General features: G+C 40.1%; 9 non-coding genes across 9 annotated transcripts; 5 read left to right on the plus strand and 4 right to left on the minus strand.

Moving 5' to 3' along the window:
* Window positions 1–3,537: 3,537 nt before the first annotated feature.
* Window positions 3,538–3,609, plus strand: trnap-agg (transfer RNA proline (anticodon AGG)). The gene has a single exon. It is a non-coding gene; the product is annotated as a tRNA-Pro (tRNA).
* Window positions 3,610–5,616: 2,007 nt separating this feature from the next.
* On the plus strand, window positions 5,617–5,688 carry trnap-agg (transfer RNA proline (anticodon AGG)). Its single transcript has one exon. It is a non-coding gene; the product is annotated as a tRNA-Pro (tRNA).
* Window positions 5,689–5,966: 278 nt separating this feature from the next.
* On the minus strand, window positions 5,967–6,038 carry trnag-ucc (transfer RNA glycine (anticodon UCC)). Its single transcript has one exon. It is a non-coding gene; the product is annotated as a tRNA-Gly (tRNA).
* Window positions 6,039–8,543: 2,505 nt separating this feature from the next.
* Window positions 8,544–8,615, plus strand: trnap-agg (transfer RNA proline (anticodon AGG)). The gene has a single exon. It is a non-coding gene; the product is annotated as a tRNA-Pro (tRNA).
* Window positions 8,616–8,893: 278 nt separating this feature from the next.
* On the minus strand, window positions 8,894–8,965 carry trnag-ucc (transfer RNA glycine (anticodon UCC)). Its single transcript has one exon. It is a non-coding gene; the product is annotated as a tRNA-Gly (tRNA).
* Window positions 8,966–10,622: 1,657 nt separating this feature from the next.
* Window positions 10,623–10,694, plus strand: trnap-agg (transfer RNA proline (anticodon AGG)). Its single transcript has one exon. It is a non-coding gene; the product is annotated as a tRNA-Pro (tRNA).
* Window positions 10,695–10,972: 278 nt separating this feature from the next.
* On the minus strand, window positions 10,973–11,044 carry trnag-ucc (transfer RNA glycine (anticodon UCC)). Its single transcript has one exon. It is a non-coding gene; the product is annotated as a tRNA-Gly (tRNA).
* A 1,657-nt stretch (window positions 11,045–12,701) lies between these two features.
* trnap-agg (transfer RNA proline (anticodon AGG)) lies at window positions 12,702–12,773 on the plus strand. The gene has a single exon. It is a non-coding gene; the product is annotated as a tRNA-Pro (tRNA).
* A 278-nt stretch (window positions 12,774–13,051) lies between these two features.
* trnag-ucc (transfer RNA glycine (anticodon UCC)) lies at window positions 13,052–13,123 on the minus strand. Its single transcript has one exon. It is a non-coding gene; the product is annotated as a tRNA-Gly (tRNA).
* Window positions 13,124–13,186: the final 63 nt, after the last annotated feature.

Raw genomic sequence — 13,186 nt, forward strand, 5'->3', positions numbered from 1 at the left:
GTTCCATTCTTTTGGAAGTCTTATTTTTTCATTTGTTTTTAAAAAAATGAATTGATCTCATTTTGCACTTTATTAATTTGTAAAAACTCGTCATCATTTTGCTGTCGCGACTGAACAAGACAGAATGTGAAAGACACAGCAGATGAACTACAGAAGATTTGAACTGAAGCATGGTCAAGATTTTGGAAGACTGTTATGCTCACAAGTAAAGCACAAAACACTCACATGATGTTCAATCGTTCCAAGCACCATGGACACGTCAATCGATATCTTCACTGTCATTGCTGCAGAAAGCAAAAAAATAACTTGGTTGAAAAATCTATCATTTTAATCACTACAGGTTACCTTCAGATTAGTCCCGTGACACTTGTTGGGAACGTAGGGCAAAACGGAGAACATTGCGACAAGTGGGGTCACATTAGTTTGTAGCCCAAGATTTTGGATTCTACAAACAGAACTTGGCAACATAGACGGTTGTGACTTCAGACGAGTCTCCTGACACTTGTGGGGGATGTAGAGAACAATTGAGAATACCACCATGTTCGTGAGGGTCTCCTCATTCCAGAGAGTGGTCATATGAATTTGTAGGTCAAACGGTTCGGAAGCTAGAGATGTTTTTGTGAGAAGACCGATTATAGGTATTGTCTCATGGTTTGACAAAAACCGATCTAGGTCCACCATCTTTCACTGCAGATATGGAGGGGTAACATAAGCAGTTGTGGAGGATTGAGACGGATACGCCGAGTCTTAATCTCTCTAGTTGAAAACGGATCTATTTGAATGGGTATTTTCAAAATGAATTGACTTTGATTCACGTACCTTTGCGTCATTTGACTCAAAATAAATGAGTTCCATTCTTTTGGAAGTCTTATTTTTTCATTTGTTTTTAAAAAAATGAATTGATCTCATTTTGCACTTTATTAATTTGTAAAAACTCGTCATCATTTTGCTGTCGCGACTGAACAAGACAGAATGTGAAAGACACAGCAGATGAACTACAGAAGATTTGAACTGAAGCATGGTCAAGATTTTGGAAGACTGTTATGCTCACAAGTAAAGCACAAAACACTCACATGATGTTCAATCGTTCCAAGCACCATGGACACGTCAATCGATATCTTCACTGTCATTGCTGCAGAAAGCAAAAAAATAACTTGGTTGAAAAATCTATCATTTTAATCACTACAGGTTACCTTCAGATTAGTCCCGTGACACTTGTTGGGAACGTAGGGCAAAACGGAGAACATTGCGACAAGTGGGGTCACATTAGTTTGTAGCCCAAGATTTTGGATTCTACAAACAGAACTTGGCAACATAGACGGTTGTGACTTCAGACGAGTCTCCTGACACTTGTGGGGGATGTAGAGAAAAATTGAGAATACCACCATGTTCGTGAGGGTCTCCTCATTCCAGAGAGTGGTCATATGAATTTGTAGGTCAAACGGTTCGGAAGCTAGAGATGTTTTTGTGAGAAGACCGATTATAGGTATTGTCTCATGGTTTGACAAAAACCGATCTAGGTCCACCATCTTTCACTGCAGATATGGAGGGGTAACATAAGCAGTTGTGGAGGATTGAGACGGATACGCCGAGTCTTAATCTCTCTAGTTGAAAACGGATCTATTTGAATGGGTATTTTCAAAATTAATTGACTTTGATTCACGTACCTTTGCGTCATTTGACTCAAAATAAATGAGTTCCATTCTTTTGGAAGTCTTATTTTTTCATTTGTTTTTAAAAAAATGAATTGATCTCATTTTGCACTTTATTAATTTGTAAAAACTCGTCATCATTTTGCTGTCGCGACTGAACAAGACAGAATGTGAAAGACACAGCAGATGAACTACAGAAGATTTGAACTGAAGCATGGTCAAGATTTTGGAAGACTGTTATGCTCACAAGTAAAGCACAAAACACTCACATGATGTTCAATCGTTCCAAGCACCATGGACACGTCAATCGATATCTTCACTGTCATTGCTGCAGAAAGCAAAAAAATAACTTGGTTGAAAAATCTATCATTTTAATCACTACAGGTTACCTTCAGATTAGTCCCGTGACACTTGTTGGGAACGTAGGGCAAAACGGAGAACATTGCGACAAGTGGGGTCACATTAGTTTGTAGCCCAAGATTTTGGATTCTACAAACAGAACTTGGCAACATAGACGGTTGTGACTTCAGACGAGTCTCCTGACACTTGTGGGGGATGTAGAGAACAATTGAGAATACCACCATGTTCGTGAGGGTCTCCTCATTCCAGAGAGTGGTCATATGAATTTGTAGGTCAAACGGTTCGGAAGCTAGAGATGTTTTTGTGAGAAGACCGATTATAGGTATTGTCTCATGGTCTCATTTGACTCAAAATAAATGAGTTCCATTCTTTTGGAAGTCTTATTTTTTCATTTGTTTTTAAAAAAATGAATTGATCTCATTTTGCACTTTATTAATTTGTAAAAACTCGTCATCATTTTGCTGTCGCGACTGAACAAGACAGAATGTGAAAGACACAGCAGATGAACTACAGAAGATTTGAACTGAAGCATGGTCAAGATTTTGGAAGACTGTTATGCTCACAAGTAAAGCACAAAACACTCACATGATGTTCAATCGTTCCAAGCACCATGGACACGTCAATCGATATCTTCACTGTCATTGCTGCAGAAAGCAAAAAAATAACTTGGTTGAAAAATCTATCATTTTAATCACTACAGGTTACCTTCAGATTAGTCCCGTGACACTTGTTGGGAACGTAGGGAAAAACGGAGAACATTGCGACAAGTGGGGTCACATTAGTTTGTAGCCCAAGATTTTGGATTCTACAAACAGAACTTGGCAACATAGACGGTTGTGACTTCAGACGAGTCTCCTGACACTTGTGGGGGATGTAGAGAACAATTGAGAATACCACCATGTTCGTGAGGGTCTCCTCATTCCAGAGAGTGGTCATATGAATTTGTAGGTCAAACGGTTCGGAAGCTAGAGATGTTTTTGTGAGAAGACCGATTATAGGTATTGTCTCATGGTTTGACAAAAACCGATCTAGGTCCACCATCTTTCACTGCAGATATGGAGGGGTAACATAAGCAGTTGTGGAGGATTGAGACGGATACGCCGAGTCTTAATCTCTCTAGTTGAAAACGGATCTATTTGAATGGGTATTTTCAAAATTAATTGACTTTGATTCACGTACCTTTGCGTCATTTGACTCAAAATAAATGAGTTCCATTCTTTTGGAAGTCTTATTTTTTCATTTGTTTTTAAAAAAATGAATTGATCTCATTTTGCACTTTATTAATTTGTAAAAACTCGTCATCATTTTGCTGTCGCGACTGAACAAGACAGAATGTGAAAGACACAGCAGATGAACTACAGAAGATTTGAACTGAAGCATGGTCAAGATTTTGGAAGACTGTTATGCTCACAAGTAAAGCACAAAACACTCACATGATGTTCAATCGTTCCAAGCACCATGGACACGTCAATCGATATCTTCACTGTCATTGCTGCAGAAAGCAAAAAAATAACTTTTTGCATAAGGCTCGTTGGTCTAGGGGTATGATTCTCGCTTAGGGTGCGAGAGGTCCCGGGTTCAAATCCCGGATGAGCCCTTTTGCAGATCCTTGAACAATCTCAGACAGGCAGATCTTGTCGGAATGCCGACTATCACCTCTTGGGCGCAGGACAAGGTGGCTGAATGGTTTTGGCGATAGGACTGCAAATCTATTTTGATAAGCACTTGTTGGTTCAACGTCGCACAACATTTATTATTTTAGATAACCTGCAGAATGTAGGAGCAATTCTGACTTCCAAGTACAAGGATAATGATTCAAATGTAATACACTTGAAATGACATCCAGCCCCTAAAAAAAATGAATTCCTCAGGCTCTGCATTGGCCGGGAATCGACCCCGGGTCAACTGCTTGGAAGGCAGCTATGCTCACCACTATACCACCAATGCTATGTGCAGCTCAGTAGCAACATTGAGACATCGACTCATAATTTGACCGTCATTTTGGTGGAAAGTGATAATTCACTTTCACGGTTTAGGTGTATGATTATGGCTTAGGTTGCGAGAGGTCCCTGGTTGAAAAATCTATCATTTTAATCACTACAGGTTACCTTCAGATTAGTCCCGTGACACTTGTTGGGAACGTAGGGCAAAACGGAGAACATTGCGACAAGTGGGGTCACATTAGTTTGTAGCCCAAGATTTTGGATTCTACAAACAGAACTTGGCAACATAGACGGTTGTGACTTCAGACGAGTCTCCTGACACTTGTGGGGGATGTAGAGAACAATTGAGAATACCACCATGTTCGTGAGGGTCTCCTCATTCCAGAGAGTGGTCATATGAATTTGTAGGTCAAACGGTTCGGAAGCTAGAGATGTTTTTGTGAGAAGACCGATTATAGGTATTGTCTCATGGTTTGACAAAAACCGATCTAGGTCCACCATCTTTCACTGCAGATATGGAGGGGTAACATAAGCAGTTGTGGAGGATTGAGACGGATACGCCGAGTCTTAATCTCTCTAGTTGAAAACGGATCTATTTGAATGGGTATTTTCAAAATTAATTGACTTTGATTCACGTACCTTTGCGTCATTTGACTCAAAATAAATGAGTTCCATTCTTTTGGAAGTCTTATTTTTTCATTTGTTTTTAAAAAAATGAATTGATCTCATTTTGCACTTTATTAATTTGTAAAAACTCGTCATCATTTTGCTGTCGCGACTGAACAAGACAGAATGTGAAAGACACAGCAGATGAACTACAGAAGATTTGAACTGAAGCATGGTCAAGATTTTGGAAGACTGTTATGCTCACAAGTAAAGCACAAAACACTCACATGATGTTCAATCGTTCCAAGCACCATGGACACGTCAATCGATATCTTCACTGTCATTGCTGCAGAAAGCAAAAAAATAACTTGGTTGAAAAATCTATCATTTTAATCACTACAGGTTACCTTCAGATTAGTCCCGTGACACTTGTTGGGAACGTAGGGCAAAACGGAGAACATTGCGACAAGTGGGGTCACATTAGTTTGTAGCCCAAGATTTTGGATTCTACAAACAGAACTTGGCAACATAGACGGTTGTGAATTCAGACGAGTCTCCTGACACTTGTGGGGGATGTAGAGAACAATTGAGAATACCACCATGTTCGTGAGGGTCTCCTCATTCCAGAGAGTGGTCATATGAATTTGTAGGTCAAACGGTTCGGAAGCTAGAGATGTTTTTGTGAGAAGACCGATTATAGGTATTGTCTCATGGTCTCATTTGACTCAAAATAAATGAGTTCCATTCTTTTGGAAGTCTTATTTTTTCATTTGTTTTTAAAAAAATGAATTGATCTCATTTTGCACTTTATTAATTTGTAAAAACTCGTCATCATTTTGCTGTCGCGACTGAACAAGACAGAATGTGAAAGACACAGCAGATGAACTACAGAAGATTTGAACTGAAGCATGGTCAAGATTTTGGAAGACTGTTATGCTCACAAGTAAAGCACAAAACACTCACATGATGTTCAATCGTTCCAAGCACCATGGACACGTCAATCGATATCTTCACTGTCATTGCTGCAGAAAGCAAAAAAATAACTTTTGGTATAAGGCTCGTTGGTCTAGGGGTATGATTCTCGCTTAGGGTGCGAGAGGTCCCGGGTTCAAATCCCGGATGAGCCCTTTTGCAGATCCTTGAACAATCTCAGACAGGCAGATCTTGTCGGAATGCCGACTATCACCTCTTGGGCGCAGGACAAGGTGGCTGAATGGTTTTGGCGATAGGACTGCAAATCTATTTTGATAAGCACTTGTTGGTTCAACGTCGCACAACATTTATTATTTTAGATAACCTGCAGAATGTAGGAGCAATTCTGACTTCCAAGTACAAGGATAATGATTCAAATGTAATACACTTGAAATGACATCCAGCCCCTAAAACAAATGAATTCCTCAGGCTCTGCATTGGCCGGGAATCGAACCCGGGTCAACTGCTTGGAAGGCAGCTATGCTCACCACTATACCACCAATGCTATGTGCAGCTCAGTAGCAACATTGAGACATCGACTCATAATTTGACCGTCATTTTGGTGGAAAGTGAAAATTCACTTTCACGGTTTAGGTGTATGATTATGGCTTAGGTTGCGAGAGGTCCCTGGTTGAAAAATCTATCATTTTAATCACTACAGGTTACCTTCAGATTAGTCCCGTGACACTTGTTGGGAACGTAGGGCAAAACGGAGAACATTGCGACAAGTGGGGTCACATTAGTTTGTAGCCCAAGATTTTGGATTCTACAAACAGAACTTGGCAACATAGACGGTTGTGACTTCAGACGAGTCTCCTGACACTTGTGGGGGATGTAGAGAACAATTGAGAATACCACCATGTTCGTGAGGGTCTCCTCATTCCAGAGAGTGGTCATATGAATTTGTAGGTCAAACGGTTCGGAAGCTAGAGATGTTTTTGTGAGAAGACCGATTATAGGTATTGTCTCATGGTTTGACAAAAACCGATCTAGGTCCACCATCTTTCACTGCAGATATGGAGGGGTAACATAAGCAGTTGTGGAGGATTGAGACGGATACGCCGAGTCTTAATCTCTCTAGTTGAAAACGGATCTATTTGAATGGGTATTTTCAAAATTAATTGACTTTGATTCACGTACCTTTGCGTCATTTGACTCAAAATAAATGAGTTCCATTCTTTTGGAAGTCTTATTTTTTCATTTGTTTTTAAAAAAATGAATTGATCTCTTTTTGCACTTTATTAATTTGTAAAAACTCGTCATCATTTTGCTGTCGCGACTGAACAAGACAGAATGTGAAAGACACAGCAGATGAACTACAGAAGATTTGAACTGAAGCATGGTCAAGATTTTGGAAGACTGTTATGCTCACAAGTAAAGCACAAAACACTCACATGATGTTCAATCGTTCCAAGCACCATGGACACGTCAATCGATATCTTCACTGTCATTGCTGCAGAAAGCAAAAAAATAACTTGGTTGAAAAATCTATCATTTTAATCACTACAGGTTACCTTCAGATTAGTCCCGTGACACTTGTTGGGAACGTAGGGCAAAACGGAGAACATTGCGACAAGTGGGGTCACATTAGTTTGTAGCCCAAGATTTTGGATTCTACAAACAGAACTTGGCAACATAGACGGTTGTGACTTCAGACGAGTCTCCTGACACTTGTGGGGGATGTAGAGAACAATTGAGAATACCACCATGTTCGTGAGGGTCTCCTCATTCCAGAGAGTGGTCATATGAATTTGTAGGTCAAACGGTTCGGAAGCTAGAGATGTTTTTGTGAGAAGACCGATTATAGGTATTGTCTCATGGTTTGACAAAAACCGATCTAGGTCCACCATCTTTCACTGCAGATATGGAGGGGTAACATAAGCAGTTGTGGAGGATTGAGACGGATACGCCGAGTCTTAATCTCTCTAGTTGAAAACGGATCTATTTGAATGGGTATTTTCAAAATTAATTGACTTTGATTCACGTACCTTTGCGTCATTTGACTCAAAATAAATGAGTTCCATTCTTTTGGAAGTCTTATTTTTTCATTTGTTTTTAAAAAAATGAATTGATCTCATTTTGCACTTTATTAATTTGTAAAAACTCGTCATCATTTTGCTGTCGCGACTGAACAAGACAGAATGTGAAAGACACAGCAGATGAACTACAGAAGATTTGAACTGAAGCATGGTCAAGATTTTGGAAGACTGTTATGCTCACAAGTAAAGCACAAAACACTCACATGATGTTCAATCGTTCCAAGCACCATGGACACGTCAATCGATATCTTCACTGTCATTGCTGCAGAAAGCAAAAAAATAACTTGGTTGAAAAATCTATCATTTTAATCACTACAGGTTACCTTCAGATTAGTCCCGTGACACTTGTTGGGAACGTAGGGCAAAACGGAGAACATTGCGACAAGTGGGGTCACATTAGTTTGTAGCCCAAGATTTTGGATTCTACAAACAGAACTTGGCAACATAGACGGTTGTGAATTCAGACGAGTCTCCTGACACTTGTGGGGGATGTAGAGAACAATTGAGAATACCACCATGTTCGTGAGGGTCTCCTCATTCCAGAGAGTGGTCATATGAATTTGTAGGTCAAACGGTTCGGAAGCTAGAGATGTTTTTGTGAGAAGACCGATTATAGGTATTGTCTCATGGTCTCATTTGACTCAAAATAAATGAGTTCCATTCTTTTGGAAGTCTTATTTTTTCATTTGTTTTTAAAAAAATGAATTGATCTCATTTTGCACTTTATTAATTTGTAAAAACTCGTCATCATTTTGCTGTCGCGACTGAACAAGACAGAATGTGAAAGACACAGCAGATGAACTACAGAAGATTTGAACTGAAGCATGGTCAAGATTTTGGAAGACTGTTATGCTCACAAGTAAAGCACAAAACACTCACATGATGTTCAATCGTTCCAAGCACCATGGACACGTCAATCGATATCTTCACTGTCATTGCTGCAGAAAGCAAAAAAATAACTTTTGGTATAAGGCTCGTTGGTCTAGGGGTATGATTCTCGCTTAGGGTGCGAGAGGTCCCGGGTTCAAATCCCGGATGAGCCCTTTTGCAGATCCTTGAACAATCTCAGACAGGCAGATCTTGTCGGAATGCCGACTATCACCTCTTGGGCGCAGGACAAGGTGGCTGAATGGTTTTGGCGATAGGACTGCAAATCTATTTTGATAAGCACTTGTTGGTTCAACGTCGCACAACATTTATTATTTTAGATAACCTGCAGAATGTAGGAGCAATTCTGACTTCCAAGTACAAGGATAATGATTCAAATGTAATACACTTGAAATGACATCCAGCCCCTAAAACAAATGAATTCCTCAGGCTCTGCATTGGCCGGGAATCGAACCCGGGTCAACTGCTTGGAAGGCAGCTATGCTCACCACTATACCACCAATGCTATGTGCAGCTCAGTAGCAACATTGAGACATCGACTCATAATTTGACCGTCATTTTGGTGGAAAGTGAAAATTCACTTTCACGGTTTAGGTGTATGATTATGGCTTAGGTTGCGAGAGGTCCCTGGTTGAAAAATCTATCATTTTAATCACTACAGGTTACCTTCAGATTAGTCCCGTGACACTTGTTGGGAACGTAGGGCAAAACGGAGAACATTGCGACAAGTGGGGTCACATTAGTTTGTAGCCCAAGATTTTGGATTCTACAAACAGAACTTGGCAACATAGACGGTTGTGACTTCAGACGAGTCTCCTGACACTTGTGGGGGATGTAGAGAACAATTGAGAATACCACCATGTTCGTGAGGGTCTCCTCATTCCAGAGAGTGGTCATATGAATTTGTAGGTCAAACGGTTCGGAAGCTAGAGATGTTTTTGTGAGAAGACCGATTATAGGTATTGTCTCATGGTTTGACAAAAACCGATCTAGGTCCACCATCTTTCACTGCAGATATGGAGGGGTAACATAAGCAGTTGTGGAGGATTGAGACGGATACGCCGAGTCTTAATCTCTCTAGTTGAAAACGGATCTATTTGAATGGGTATTTTCAAAATTAATTGACTTTGATTCACGTACCTTTGCGTCATTTGACTCAAAATAAATGAGTTCCATTCTTTTGGAAGTCTTATTTTTTCATTTGTTTTTAAAAAAATGAATTGATCTCTTTTTGCACTTTATTAATTTGTAAAAACTCGTCATCATTTTGCTGTCGCGACTGAACAAGACAGAATGTGAAAGACACAGCAGATGAACTACAGAAGATTTGAACTGAAGCATGGTCAAGATTTTGGAAGACTGTTATGCTCACAAGTAAAGCACAAAACACTCACATGATGTTCAATCGTTCCAAGCACCATGGACACGTCAATCGATATCTTCACTGTCATTGCTGCAGAAAGCAAAAAAATAACTTGGTTGAAAAATCTATCATTTTAATCACTACAGGTTACCTTCAGATTAGTCCCGTGACACTTGTTGGGAACGTAGGGCAAAACGGAGAACATTGCGACAAGTGGGGTCACATTAGTTTGTAGCCCAAGATTTTGGATTCTACAAACAGAACTTGGCAACATAGACGGTTGTGACTTCAGACGAGTCTCCTGACACTTGTGGGGGATGTAGAGAACAATTGAGAATACCACCATGTTCGTGAGGGTCTCCTCATTCCAGAGAGTGGTCATATGAATTTGTAGGTCAAACGGTTCGGAAGCTAGAGATGTTTTTGTGAGAAGACCGATTATAGGTATTGTCTCATGGTCTCATTTGACTCAAAATAAATGAGTTCCATTCTTTTGGAAGTCTTATTTTTTCATTTGTTTTTAAAAAAATGAATTGATCTCATTTTGCACTTTATTAATTTGTAAAAACTCGTCATCATTTTGCTGTCGCGACTGAACAAGACAGAATGTGAAAGACACAGCAGATGAACTACAGAAGATTTGAACTGAAGCATGGTCAAGATTTTGGAAGACTGTTATGCTCACAAGTAAAGCACAAAACACTCACATGATGTTCAATCGTTCCAAGCACCATGGACACGTCAATCGATATCTTCACTGTCATTGCTGCAGAAAGCAAAAAAATAACTTTTTGCATAAGGCTCGTTGGTCTAGGGGTATGATTCTCGCTTAGGGTGCGAGAGGTCCCGGGTTCAAATCCCGGATGAGCCCTTTTGCAGATCCTTGAACAATCTCAGACAGGCAGATCTTGTCGGAATGCCGACTATCACCTCTTGGGCGCAGGACAAGGTGGCTGAATGGTTTTGGCGATAGGACTGCAAATCTATTTTGATAAGCACTTGTTGGTTCAACGTCGCACAACATTTATTATTTTAGATAACCTGCAGAATGTAGGAGCAATTCTGACTTCCAAGTACAAGGATAATGATTCAAATGTAATACACTTGAAATGACATCCAGCCCCTAAAACAAATGAATTCCTCAGGCTCTGCATTGGCCGGGAATCGAACCCGGGTCAACTGCTTGGAAGGCAGCTATGCTCACCACTATACCACCAATGCTATGTGCAGCTCAGTAGCAACATTGAGACATCGACTCATAATTTGACCGTCATTTTGGTGGAAAGTGATAATTCACTTTCACGGTTTAGGTGTATGATTATGGCTTAGGTTGCGAGAGGTCCCTGGTTGAAAAATCTATCATTTTAATCACTACAGGTTACCTTCAGATTAGTCCCGTGACACTTGTTGGGAACGTAGGGCAAAACGGAGAACATTGCGACAAGTGGGGTCACATTAGTTTGTAGCCCAAGATTTTGGATTCTACAAACAGAACTTGGCAACATAGACGGTTGTGACTTCAGACGAGTCTCCTGACACTTTTGGGGGATGTAGAGAAAAATTGAGAATACCACCATGTTCGTGAGGGTCTCCTCATTCCAGAGAGTGGTCATATGAATTTGTAGGTCAAACGGTTCGGAAGCTAGAGATGTTTTTGTGAGAAGACCGATTATAGGTATTGTCTCATGGTTTGACAAAAACCGATCTAGGTCCACCATCTTTCACTGCAGATATGGAGGGGTAACATAAGCAGTTGTGGAGGATTGAGACGGATACGCCGAGTCTTAATCTCTCTAGTTGAAAACGGATCTATTTGAATGGGTATTTTCAAAATTAATTGACTTTGATTCACGTACCTTTGCGTCATTTGACTCAAAATAAATGAGTTCCATTCTTTTGGAAGTCTTATTTTTTCATTTGTTTTTAAAAAAATGAATTGATCTCATTTTGCACTTTATTAATTTGTAAAAACTCGTCATCATTTTGCTGTCGCGACTGAACAAGACAGAATGTGAAAGACACAGCAGATGAACTACAGAAGATTTGAACTGAAGCATGGTCAAGATTTTGGAAGACTGTTATGCTCACAAGTAAAGCACAAAACACTCACATGATGTTCAATCGTTCCAAGCACCATGGACACGTCAATCGATATCTTCACTGTCATTGCTGCAGAAAGCAAAAAAATAACTTGGTTGAAAAATCTATCATTTTAATCACTACAGGTTACCTTCAGATTAGTCCCGTGACACTTGTTGGGAACGTAGGGCAAAACGGAGAACATTGCGACAAGTGGGGTCACATTAGTTTGTAGCCCAAGATTTTGGATTCTACAAACAGAACTTGGCAACATAGACGGTTGTGACTTCAGACGAGTCTCCTGACACTTGTGGGGGATGTAGAGAACAATTGAGAATACCACCATGTTCGTGAGGGTCTCCTCATTCCAGAGAGTGGTCATATGAATTTGTAGGTCAAACGGTTCGGAAGCTAGAGATGTTTTTGTGAGAAGACCGATTATAGGTATTGTCTCATGGTCTCATTTGACTCAAAATAAATGAGTTCCATTCTTTTGGAAGTCTTATTTTTTCATTTGTTTTTAAAAAAATGAATTGATCTCATTTTGCACTTTATTAATTTGTAAAAACTCGTCATCATTTTGCTGTCGCGACTGAACAAGACAGAATGTGAAAGACACAGCAGATGAACTACAGAAGATTTGAACTGAAGCATGGTCAAGATTTTGGAAGACTGTTATGCTCACAAGTAAAGCACAAAACACTCACATGATGTTCAATCGTTCCAAGCACCATGGACACGTCAATCGATATCTTCACTGTCATTGCTGCAGAAAGCAAAAAAATAACTTTTTGCATAAGGCTCGTTGGTCTAGGGGTATGATTCTCGCTTAGGGTGCGAGAGGTCCCGGGTTCAAATCCCGGATGAGCCCTTTTGCAGATCCTTGAACAATCTCAGACAGGCAGATCTTGTCGGAATGCCGACTATCACCTCTTGGGCGCAGGACAAGGTGGCTGAATGGTTTTGGCGATAGGACTGCAAATCTATTTTGATAAGCACTTGTTGGTTCAACGTCGCACAACATTTATTATTTTAGATAACCTGCAGAATGTAGGAGCAATTCTGACTTCCAAGTACAAGGATAATGATTCAAATGTAATACACTTGAAATGACATCCAGCCCCTAAAACAAATGAATTCCTCAGGCTCTGCATTGGCCGGGAATCGAACCCGGGTCAACTGCTTGGAAGGCAGCTATGCTCACCACTATACCACCAATGCTATGTGCAGCTCAGTAGCAACATTGAGACATCGACTCATAATTTGACCGTCATTTTGGTGGAA

Source organism: Oncorhynchus mykiss, chromosome 9 (assembly GCF_057628025.1).
Source record: "Oncorhynchus mykiss isolate SJ-2025 chromosome 9, ASM5762802v1, whole genome shotgun sequence".
NCBI classification, from domain to species: Eukaryota; Metazoa; Chordata; class Actinopteri; order Salmoniformes; family Salmonidae; genus Oncorhynchus; species Oncorhynchus mykiss.